Source organism: Musca domestica, unplaced genomic scaffold (genome assembly GCF_030504385.1).
Source record: "Musca domestica strain aabys unplaced genomic scaffold, Musca_domestica.polishedcontigs.V.1.1 58, whole genome shotgun sequence".
Taxonomy (NCBI): domain Eukaryota; kingdom Metazoa; phylum Arthropoda; class Insecta; order Diptera; family Muscidae; genus Musca; species Musca domestica.
This window is the reverse complement of record NW_026712360.1, coordinates 1,360,433-1,372,976: the sequence shown is the minus strand read 5'-3', so window position 1 is coordinate 1,372,976 and position 12,544 is coordinate 1,360,433. Positions and strand designations below refer to the sequence as shown.

At 35.1% G+C, this 12,544-nt stretch overlaps 1 protein-coding gene across 8 annotated transcripts in view; it reads right to left on the bottom strand.

Annotated features, from left to right (window-relative positions):
* The window catches only part of LOC101888418 (heterogeneous nuclear ribonucleoprotein L), a 263,137-nt gene extending 253,314 nt beyond the window's left edge, over window positions 1-9,823 (bottom strand). For 6 of the 8 annotated variants that reach the window (XR_009343724.1, XM_059128975.1, XM_059128979.1 and 3 more), the window contains exon 1: window positions 9,047-9,823. The gene's annotated coding sequence lies outside the window, so the exon portion shown is untranslated. Of the gene's footprint in view, window positions 1-1,901; window positions 2,340-2,386; window positions 2,594-9,046 lie in introns of those variants that run through there. The other 2 variants (XM_059128976.1, XM_059128977.1) reach the window with 2 other exon arrangements.
* Between the last annotated feature and the right edge of the window lie 2,721 nt (window positions 9,824-12,544).

Genomic DNA, 12,544 nt, shown 5'->3' with positions numbered 1-12,544 from the left:
CAGGGAAAAATCGCAAGAAGAAAAATCCCGGCTAAAAATGATAATATTCACTTCGACATCAAAAGGTTGTTTTTTTTTCAGATGGAAATCATGGTAGAGTCGATTTTAATCTATGAATCTGTTTCTATGATGGATAATTAATAAATATTTCCTACTCCCAAAAAATAATATTTTACCCTCAGAGAATTGAAAATTCTCTTTAAAAACTATCCTCAGGAATTTTAAATGGTTCTCAGGCCCTATTTAGTTTTAAACTTGCAATTTGTCGTAAGGAATTATTTTAGAGATTTTTTTTTTTCATACAACTTCGAAATGTCCACATAATTTTTCAATCGTCGGACATGGAGACTAAGGTGATTTCAAACCTAAAACATAATATTTGTATCAAACTTAGATCAGTTGCGAAAATTGACAAAATGTAGAACTATTCCTTCAAGTACCTTATTCTAAACTATGGTCAATATAAGACCCGTTCAAGAAATGTATAACATTTATCGTACTGGACATGTCAAATGGTTGCAAACATGTATTCGTGGGTTGAAAATATTTACCTGGGTGCAAACTAACCAATATTTTCTAACTTGCCTTCTTAATTCTTGTATAAGAATTACGAATCAAAGAGTGCTCAAAAATCCTTACTGGGACTATAAGATTTCAAAATTCTCAGATTATTTATACCAAATCCTGCAAATATTTGCAATCTCATATTCGATTCTTTGCCAAATGGACCTCCAACCCCGATTTCTCAAACTTATATGCTGATATTAAAAACCTTAAACGAGGACCAAACTGTGGCATGTATGGATTGCCCATAAAACGCATCTTCCCAATATCTCTTAATTGTTTTAATAAATGCTTAGATCCGATTCGGAAAATATTTCTTTCAATATTAGGTCGAATGTTGAAATTCTACTATGAAAATGTTTCTGGTTCTCGATACTTAACATAATATTTGAAAATCTTTGGCATCCCTGAAAAGAAAATGGCAGGAAAAACTTGTTTGCACCAGCAACGAGATACCATGCTGCTACCACCTCTGCTGTTGCTGATTCTGCCGCTCTACTCAAATAAATGGCAAAAGCAAAGTCAATGGCAAGCGAGAAAACACCCCCATTTGGTTGGCTGTTGTTACTGATTTTTCGGCAAAGAGCAGGATGCTTGACTGTGAAACGGTATCATCAAAAAAAAAGAAAGAAGATGGAAATTGGAATTTTCACCTTGTTGGTAAAATTCAATTCAGAAAAGGAAAACAACACAGCGGCTGATTGGGAAAATCCAGCAACAAAATCTAATAAGAAAAATTGTTTGGGTTTTACTGTCCCTTGAAGAGAAAATGAAAGTTCCTGACAAATGAACAAAGGGTAGATGAATGAAAGGACCAACGGACGGACAGACAACCCTTAAAAATCTTTAATGTCCTATGCCATGCCGAGGAAAGGGAACAAAAACGGAAGCTTACAAAAGATTAGAGGATGAAACAGGGATGGAAAATTTGTGAATGCAATGAATGTGGAGAGGAGATGACGATGATGATGATGGCGATGAAAACAAATGAGGGAAAATTTCTTCCCTTTTGCCTTTGTCCCGCCGCTTTTTCCAAGGAATCATAGAAACTCAAACAGCCATGGAGTGGAAAAAATTGATGAAAATGAATGAAAAGAGAGGCAAACATTTGCAATTGTTGAAACACACACACACACAGGCACGGAAATATTAAACTTTTTCAACAGATTTTCACATTATTTTGTAGCTCAGAATAATTCACATTTTTCTTGGTTTTTAAATTGTTTCAATTGCATCTCAAAAATTTAATTATTCTTCACTGTTTTGTTCACTATTCTTGATTGTTAATATTTTCCGATTTTGGCAGATTTTTTTCTCTTGGGCTTTTCTTTGCTCACTTTTCACTGCTTGGTATTTGGAATTTGTTTAAATGAATTTTTGTTGGTTTTTTTGTTTGAAATTTTTCTTTTTTTCAGTTCCTTGTCGTTGACAAATTTCTCTAGGTTGACTCAAGTTAATTTTTTTTCAATTCTTTTTTTTTTTTTTGGAAAAATATGAAATTTTCTACAAGTGATGTGTATATTTCTGCTGACTCGGCTGACAGTTGTATTTCCCACACTTGAGTGTCACAGAACCGAGAACAAGTGTGTGTGTGTGTGTGTATTTTCCATCATTTTTCATAAATCCAGCCGCCATGGCAAAGAGAAGGAAGGCAATGCCGACATTAAGCGTCAGTGGCGGCGGCGACGGCGGCGTGAAAAGCATTTTTAATTTTTATTTTTTTTTTTTTGGTGTTTCGTGATTCTTGGCTTGCCTGCCATGTGAGTTGCTATCGCTGTGTGTGTGCGTGTATCTGTGAGTTTGTCAATTTTTGTATTTTTACCGTTTGTTGTTTTGATCGCGTGTATGGGTTGTGGGTGAATGAATATTTTTTTCTGGTTAAAACGCTCGTCAGCGCCAAAACACAAAATGTGCGTAAGTTCCGCTTAACGTTCTGCTAACAAATGGCTTGGAGTAATAGCCAACTCTCGCACACACAAAGGAAATATGTACATACACACACAGGAGGCACGAAAGAGAGTTGAGTTGGCGACGGCGCAGCACCAACCAAGTGCGCTCTGTTTGTCACAGACAACACCACCAACAAATACACCTTCGCTCCAACCACCCACAAAACAACCCAAAGCCCAACACTCACTCTCAACGGTGAGTAAAGAGATGAGAGATGATAATAACAATAACAACAATAAAACAATAATAGTTTCTGACAAGAATACCAAAATGACAATAATAACGGCGTACCTACAAAAAAAAAAAACACAATTGCAGCGAACAACAACAACAAAACTACTAATGGTTCACTGTTATCGTCGTCTCGGTAACTTAACGGTATAATTTCTTTTTTTTTTTTCGGCAAAACAAAAATAATCAGGTAAGCCAACGAGGATGGTGGTGGTGGTGGCAGTATTGACGTTTAATAAGATTTTATTAAAACTCCACTTAAAACGCCACCAGGTTTGGGTGGTAGTTTGTTATGTGTTCTCGACAAAGGTGAACGGGGGAGGAAAAAACGAGATTCCTGTCTTTGGAGAAAATCTGTTAGAAAACCCACAAAACACCAACAGCAATTCTAACTAGCATTGCCAACAGCAGCCAAAGTAACGAGGAAAAAATCTTGTATACCACGCTCTCTTCTCTCGTTGAAAGGGATTCTCTTTCTCTCTGAGTTGTTTATTTATTTTTTTTTATTGTGATAACACAACTCTTACCCGTGTAACTACCATAAATCGTTTGGGGAGGGAGAGGAGAGTTTTACAGCCGTAGGATTTTTGTGTTGTGTTAAGAAAACAGTGATGCTAACATATCTTGGTGGAAAAAGACGCCGATAAAATGTTAATTGCTCTGATAGATATGAAATTAAAAGGTATTTTTTCGTTAAGAGTGATTGAGATAAATTTCAGAAGGAAACAAAAGAAGTGACTCCTTTTGTTTCAACTAAAATTAATCATAGGTTTTAGAATATTTTGACCCCAGGGAACCCTAAATGAGGTAGGTACTACAAATTAAGAATTTTTGTATTTTGAAAGATTTATTTATTTATTTTTTTTTTATTTTATTTACCAAAAAAATCTTTTTGAAAAAAAATTAAATATGTCCACATCCTCTTTTTGCTGATCCATCGGATTTAACTGATTGTATTGTGAGGTAATTGAGGTATTTTTAGGATAAAAATCAAATCGGATTTATGAAAAATGGCATAGTTTAGTTCAAAATGACAACTCTCCACGTATTTCAAAAATTTTAAACACCATCTCACCAATTGTTGGATGCAATTTTTATTTATCTGAGCAAAAAACTGCCGAGATTATAATGTTTTTTTCTTTTTTTTTTTCAGACGGGTTTGACTTAGTATTTCTTTGTAGTTAAAGTGATGAGAAAGATTTTATAGCAAAAACTTTGTATTTATATTTTTTTTTTCTGTTCGTCATAAACATGTCCCATGGAATTTTACATTTTTTTGATTTATTTCAACAATATCTTTATGCGGGAAGAATTGGCTTTTGCCTGCAAGTGTGTATCCCAGTCAAATCTTAATTTTTTTATTTCCTCCCATTTTGAATTTTATAATGGTTTGCAGAGCATAGTTTTTTCAGTCCCCATTTCAGAATTTAAAAGATGGTTTATAAAGATTCATTCCTCTTAGAACATCCTGATTTTTTATATGGGCAGTACATGGAATTTTCAGAATTCGTAGATTCAGCCATATTTTGAAATGGGTCTGTTTATCTTCGTCTGTCCTTGTGGTAGTCCAAGCGTTGGCTGCATATAATGGTACAGATTAAATTAATATTTAATTTAATACCATCAACCATTTGAAAAGAATTTCGCAACTTTCATAAATAAATAAAATCCGTTAAAAATTCTGTTATAATCTTAAAAATACCGAATTTAGCCATTATATTAGGGTCTATACGACGACAATATTCAAATGCGAAACTTAAAAAAATCGGTAATAATGGAGATAACATCATTAAAATACCGAATATAGAGAGGTACTATTATATAGGCTGTACCAAAACGTGGACCTGCAACAGACAATTTTCTCTCATAGGCTGTAGTATCCATTACGAACTCCAAATACCAAATTTGAAACAATTCCGGTGAAAATATCGCTAAAATCATTAAAATACCGAATATCTGGCTATACGAAGACGTAGACCTGAACAGACAATTTTCTGTCATTGGTTGTAGTATCCATTTCGAACTTCAAGTACTAAATTTGAAACAATTCCGGTAAATAATGTCGCTATAATCATCAAAATACCGAATATTTGGAGGTACCGTTGTATGGGAGCTATACGACGACGTGGACCTGCACATACAATTTTCTCTCTAAGGCTGTAGTATTCATTGCGAACTTCAAATAACAAATTTGAAACAATCCCGGTGAATAACGTCGCTAAAATTATCAAAATACCGAAAATAGGGAGTTACAATTGTATGGGGGCGATACCAAAACGTGGACCTACATGACCCATTTTCAATACCAAAAGTCCAGCAGACGTAATATACATTTGAGTAAAATTTTTTTCATCTATTTCATTTCGTTGGGAAGCTATTACCACAGATGGACGGACATCTCAAAACTGACATAGAATTTTATGCTGATCAAGAACATATATACTTTGTGGGGTCTAAAATGTATATTTCAAGGAGTTACAAACGAAATGACAAATGTAATATACCCTCTATTCTTTGGTGGAGGGTATAAAAAAATTTTTAGTACCAAATTAGAACCACAATTGAAATGACTGCCTTCTTTATTTTTCCATGGGAGGTGGGACCTACTACGAACGAAAATATAAAATTTCAAACAATACGATTGGAAACCCTTGATACAATCATCAAAATACCAAATATCGGGAGGTTCTCTTACATGGGTACAATACCCTTGTGTATGGAAACAATTTCGGGGACCAATATATAAGTCACTTGCTGTCTGATTCGTTAGTGTCCACCAAGAACTGTAAATACAAAATTCAGGCAATTCCTTTGGAATTCATCAAAATATGGAATATCAGGTAGGTTATTTTCTATTGGAGGTTATACGAAAAAAATGAAACGACATAGACTTTCTCCAAACCCATTAAAATTTCAGACATAAATAACAAGCGTTTTACCAAAATTAAACATCTAGTTCGATCCATTTGAAAAGAGATTGCCACAGAAAGAGATTCCCTTCAAAAGGAGATTTCCCTTTGTGAGACTTAAATGATTTTTACGTTTTAGTCCTAGACTTTACATTTTAGTCCCAGTAAACAAAGAAAGTTAAAGCGATTTTACAGAGATTCGACTTAACATTTCACGCAATCCTAGAATATATATTCATAAAATGTCTTGAAGGTTTTAAAAATCACCAAATTAGCATCACTGCATCATTTTAACTACTGCTGTTGTTGAATAGGAAAAAGGCTCTATTTTGCTCTCCTTCTCTGTTATCCATGGAGAGGAAAAAAGAGAGTCACAACTAAGTGGTTATTTCCCAGTAAACAACTTTTGCCGAATTCGGTCCGATTTCTGTCAGAATCTCTGAAAAAATGTCCGATTCTGATTCCGAATTCCTTCCGATTTCGGTACGAAAGTTGTATGGACGTGGTCACCGAATTCGGAAAGATTTTCTGAAAAAAATCTGAAAAAATATTAGATTTTCTGGACGAATTCGGTCCGAATTCGGTGAAAATTCTTGAAAAAATAGGAGAAAAAATTAGATTTTCGGAAAAGATTCGGAGGACAACTCCGAATTTCTGAAAGAAATCGGGCAGAATTCGTCTGGAAATTCGGCGGAATATTCAGATTTTCTAAAAGAAATCGGTCAGAATTCGAAAGAAAATTCGGAATAAAATTCAGATTTTCTGAAAAAAAACGCTCAGAATTCGGGAGAAAGTTCCGATTTTCTGAAAGAAATCGTTCAGAATTCGGAAGAAATATCGAAAAAATCGTCACACCACTTAAAAATGAAAAAAAAACACATATTTATTTCAAAAACAAACAATTTATTTCGGGTTTCGTAAAAATGTAGTTTAAATATTACATCTATAATACATTTACATTATAAATATTATTTTTATTAGGAACATAACATACAGTAGCACGTTTCTGTTTCAACTGCTAAACAAGAACTAAAAATAACAAGTAAAAAAGCAGTAAGTTCGGCCGGGCCGAACTTTGAATACCCTCCACCATTTGGAACGAATTAGAAAAATTTTCAAAAAAATAAAATCCAATAAAAATTCTTTTAAAATCTTTAAAATATCTAATATAGGAAGGTGGATTTTCAGACAATTCTGATGAAAAATGTGGGTCAAATCATAAAATACCGAATATCGGGAGGTACCGTTATATGGGGGATATACGATATCGTGGACCTGTATAGACAATTCTCTCTCAGGGGGTGAAGTACTCACAAGGAACTATTTGTGTGGATTTTCAGACAATTCCGTTGAAAAATGTGGGTAAAATCATCAAAATACCGAATATCGGGGGGTACCCTTACATGGGGGCTATACGATATCGTGGACCTATATAGACAATTCTCTGCCGAGGTATAAAGTACCCACAAGGAACTCCTTGTGTGTTTTTTCAGACAATTCCGTTGAAAAATGTGGGTAAAATCATCAAAATACCGAATATCGGGGGGTACCGTTATATGGGGGCTTCGAACTTGACCTGCCTGCAGACAAAAGAGAGATCTGTGCAAAATTTTAGCTTCCTATCTTAATTCGTTTAGACTGTAGCGTGATTACAACAGACGGACAGACGGACAGACGGACGGACAGGTCTAAATCGTCTTAGAATTTTACGCTGATCAAGAATATATATACTTTGTTGGGTCTAAAATGATTATTTCGATGAGTTACAAACGGAATGACAAAGTTAATATACCCTCCATACCTTTTTTGGTGGAGGGTATAAAAAGCAGTGCACACAGAAAACCGGTATGTAGTTGTTTTTGCAATTTTTTTCCATCATATTTTTTTGGGAACGAAAGAGAAAGAGGCTGATTCACAACAACAACAAAACGCACATTTTTACAACGGAAAATCTAACAGTTCACAATAACAATAACAAATAGAATTTTTGCTTTGCGCTTTGTTGTTGTTGAGATCTTGAAATGAATGATCACAACAACAACTACTATGGGAGAGAATGTGTCAAACCACCACCATCCGTTTACATGTGGGAGAGAATATGCCAGAGCAATAGACAATCTACTCTCTCCGTTTGTACATTTTTCGAGTTTTTTTCGCTTAAAAACACAGGAAAATGTGCAGAAATTCTAAAAAAAAACGTTTAGAAAATCGGACCAATTTCTATCAGAAATTTCTGAAAAAAACGTCAGAAATTTCGGAAAAAAATCTAAAATCAGAGCAGTCGGAAAAAATTGTTTACTGGGTTCTGAGTGTGGTATACCTGTTTGTATGAGTACGCGTGTGCGTGTGTGTGTTTGGAAAGGTTGGCGTTGCATTTTTACAAGGCAAACAAAAAAAGAAAAGAAAAACAACAACTTGGTGGTGGATTTTTCCAAGCTTTTTCTTTTTTTCCTTTTTTAGGGAAAATTATAAACAAATAAGGAAAGTTTAGAATCAAATTTTTAATATTTACAAATTTATTAAGTAATCCTAATTATAATTAAGTCTCTCTGTCTCAAGCTGTAAAAACAATTTTCCATTTTTCAAGCTATCCTGAGAGTAGAAACAAAAACAACAAACAAAACCTCCACCACAGCACAGCACCGCGACATGCAAACAAGTTTTCTAGCGTAAAATGAAAACGCCATATTTGGCCTTCTCTTCGATGTTGGCAATGCCTAGCACACAACGGGAGACAGTAAACCAAAAAAAAAAACAACAAAATGAGTTGTGGAAAGCCAGTTAGTTGGGATGGGGAAAAACCCACACATATTTTCCAAATACTGTTTTTTTTGGAATTTTTTTCTTTAACTTCCTTTGTGGATCGATAAGAAAGCGTTAATAACTTCTTTTAAAGAATTACATGCAGAAAATAATTTCCCCCCTGACCATGTTACATTTTCCATCGAATTTCACATTCAAATTCCCAATATTTGCACAAAACTCATTTCTGTTTCATGTTTGCTCTTGCTCTCCTCTCCTTTGAGGCCAAACAGAGTTACGAATTTTTTACACTTTCACTTGAAAAATCATGAACGAACAATGACTGGCCTGCCTGCCTGCTTGGCCAGATGAAAGGAACAACACCAAAAACAAAATCCATGCCCCACAGAAAAGTAGATGCCGTCGTGTTGAACAACCAAGAAGAAAACAATTGCAATTGACAAAACTAATTAACAATTTTTTACACTTTTTCTCTTGTTGTTGTTGTTGTTGTTGCTGTTAACTTGTTTCTTTTTTGCAGCTCTCTTCTGTTACTATTTTTTTTGCCACAACTTTTTTACATTCACTTTTTTCTCTACACTTCTTTTTCGTTTTTTTTTTTTCTTCTTTTTTGCTTGGCGAGAATTTACCTTTATTTTTCTTCTTTTTTGGCGAAACGGGGGGAGAGATTTTCTTGTTGGATTTTCTTCTCGTTGATGTTGGTTGGTTGGTTGCTTGCTTGGCAGGAAAACGGAAATTCTGTTTTTACACTGCTTCTTCTTCTTAATTTCCACAGAGAATTGTCAAAAAGTGGTTCCTTTTCGTTTTTCCTTTTTACGGCGTTTTTGATAGAAATTTTCTATTTTCCGATTAGATTTGTTTTGTTAGAGAAATTTTCCCATTACAAGGTATGCTTGCTGTTATTGTTGTTTGTTTGTTTTTTGCCTCTAGCCTGCTATTGTTGTACACACGACATTCATCAAATTCACTACAACGTTTTTCTCACTGAGCGCTTCTTGTTTATTTGTAATTACAAATTTTTCTTTTGCCGTTTTTTGTTGTTATTTTTTTTTTGTTTTACTTCGACTCGACGACTCTGTAAAATTTTACCGTGGTTGTTGTTTTTGGTGGTTGATTTTTTGTTTTGTTTTAATTTTTTCTTATTTCTTCTTCTTCTTTACTTTACTTCTTGTTTCTGTTGCTGCTGTTACACACACATACATACAACATAACACATTCACTACTATTTTGTTTTGCTTGTTGTTGCTGCTTCGAAAAAACACAGAACTATAGAATTTATTTAGCTTTACTTTTGTTCTTGTTGTTGTGGCTTGGTTTTTTGTTGTTATTGTGTGAAAGAAATTAGTTTTGGATTTGCTTCAATTCTTCAATTGTATCCGCTAGTAACCTTCCGTTTCACTTCAAAGTACAATACGTACTGAAAATAATTCAAGTTGTTTCAATGCGAAAAAGAGAAAATTTTCTTTTACTCTGCCGACGACGATGACGACGACAGCAGCAGCAGCACAATGAGAACCATCAACATGAGCGTCGTCGTCGTCACCATTCGTGTTTATCCAATTTGAAAATCGTGCAAGCATTGATGTGTGTTTGGCTGAGTTGACGACGTTGACGTTGCTGTGGCTCAATGGGCAGAGCACAAACCACAACAACAATGTGTGTGAGTGTGTTTCAATTGCCACCAAGAGAAAAGAGGGAATGTAAAAGAGATCAGTGAATTGGAATGTAGATGGCGTTGCAAAATAACTACTTAAACACTTGTAAGTTAACAGTGGGTCTGAGAAGAGTTGGAGAAATGGATTTTTTATGATTTTTTCAGATTGGAAAGGAACAAAGTAAAAAAATTAAAAAGAGGGAGAACCGTTTTTGGTAATTCGCTTATAGAAATATTTTAGGCAAAGGTGAAAATAACAACATTTTTGAAAATAAATTGCCTTGTGTAAATTTAGAAGTATGGTCTAAATAGAACGATAACAAGTTAAAAAGTATCGGTCGGTATTGCCGCCAGATATATACCCTCAGCCTATGTTCGATTATCTAAATATATTTTGACTAGTGTTAAGATTACTCAAACGTTTGACCCTCTATGGAGCAGATCCCGAAGGAATGGGCCAATATTGCCCATCTCCTATCGGACCCAAAATATGATATAAATATTTCGACAGATGTGCCAAGTCTAAATGGAATCGGATGTTACTTTGGCGTTTTATGAGCTTCGTGGGTACTCAACATTTCAATATTTTATGGGGGAGGTACCAGAAGGAGTGGACCGATGTATTCCCCCTTCACACCAGACCATGGGTTAATACAAATATTAGGATGTGTGAAATTTGAATACAATCGGCCTTTTACATCACATTTAATGAGATTGTATTTATTCAAAATTTTGACCATTTGTGGGGGAGGTATTTGATGGAGTGGACCGATGTTGTCCATTTCCACACCTGATCTAGTACTGACGCAAATTTTAGGATATGCAAAGTTGGAGCAGAATCGGATTAGCCTTTCTCTTTCTGTGCAAAAAATATATTTTTTTAACATTTCGACCTTTTGTGGGGGAGGTACCAGAAGGAGTGGACCGATATTGTTCATCTTAACACCAGACCTTGGGTTAATATAAATATTGGGATGTGTGAAATTTGAAGACAATCGGACTCTTACATCACATTTTATGAGAGTTGTAATTTTTCAAAATTTTGACGATTTGTGGGGGAGGTACTTGATAGAGTGGACCGATATTGTCCATTTTCACAACCTGACCTAGCACTGACGCAAATATTAGGATTTGCAAAGTTGGAGCTAATTCGGATTATCCTTTCTCTTTCTGTGCAAAAAATATATTGTTTGAAAATTACGACCTTTTGTGGGGGAGGTACCAGAAGGAGTGGACCGATATTGCCCATCTCCGAACTCGATCTAAGTTTGACAAAAATATTACGATGGCCAATTTGGACCAAATCGGATACTCCCTTCGAGAGTTATCGTGCGCACCAGCCAGCCAGACAGACAGACAGACGGACGGACGGACGGACATCGCTAGATCGACTTCAAATGTTCTGAAACGGATTTGGTCCAAAGAGACCTAGGGTCTAAAACCGTTATTTCGACTAGGCACGTTTTGGCCGTATCAAATGATATATACCCTCTGTAGCCATATGGCTGAGGGTATAAAAATGGCCGAAAGTAAACTCGCCTACTCTAAATTTGGACTTAGCTTGGTGATTTTATTGTTGTATTATCTCCCTCTTACTCCTTCACTTTTAAAAATACTGTCCCATAAAATCAAGCCTGATAGCTCAGTATTGAATCACGACTTGTCAACACCGGTTGGTAAAGGGGAAAAGTAAAGCTGTGCATTGTAGAACTCGTAGTGTAAACGAACTTTCACCGGACTAAGATAAACCTGAATTAGGTAAAATATATTCAATTAAGGGTTGACATGCCAATTTTACTTCTGTAATAAGGGCCACTCAAGGCATTATATATCTTTCACATGGATATAAAAGCACCCTATCTCTGAAGCTCCTTTAAGACCAATATCTCTTGGAAAAGACGGCCAGTGGGGACCATTATATGTTATTTGCGGGCCTGACAAGGATATTATCTATTAGATAAGCTTTAAAATTTTAGTTTGGGATAAGATAAGTGCATATCAGGAAAGTTCTCTTTGAGAAAGAGAGAGATGAAAAATCAACGACTCTCTAATAAGAACAAATCAGGACAATTATCTTTAAGATAAGTGGCAGACAGCTCAATTATCATCCATAAAAAAATAAAATATAGATATAAAATTCAGGCCAAGCGCCAAACAGGTTCATTGCCTTCGAAATAAAGGTCAGTAAAATCTATAATCTCTAAACTAAGGAGCAGCTATATAACTATTCTCAGATATGACCATGTCTGAGATAAGGGCTAGTCTGGTACAATCAGGTACAGTTAGAACCTTATGTCTTAGAAAAGCGACAGACAGTTTTCTGAAATGAAGAGCAAAACAAATAAATAAGACTTAGCCCAAACCATTGCCTCCAAGATAATAAAAAGGTCAGCTAGAAGCACTATCTCTATGTTATTGGTTAGCTGACAATATAATCTCAGAGACCACCATCATTACTAATGATGTAAGGGTC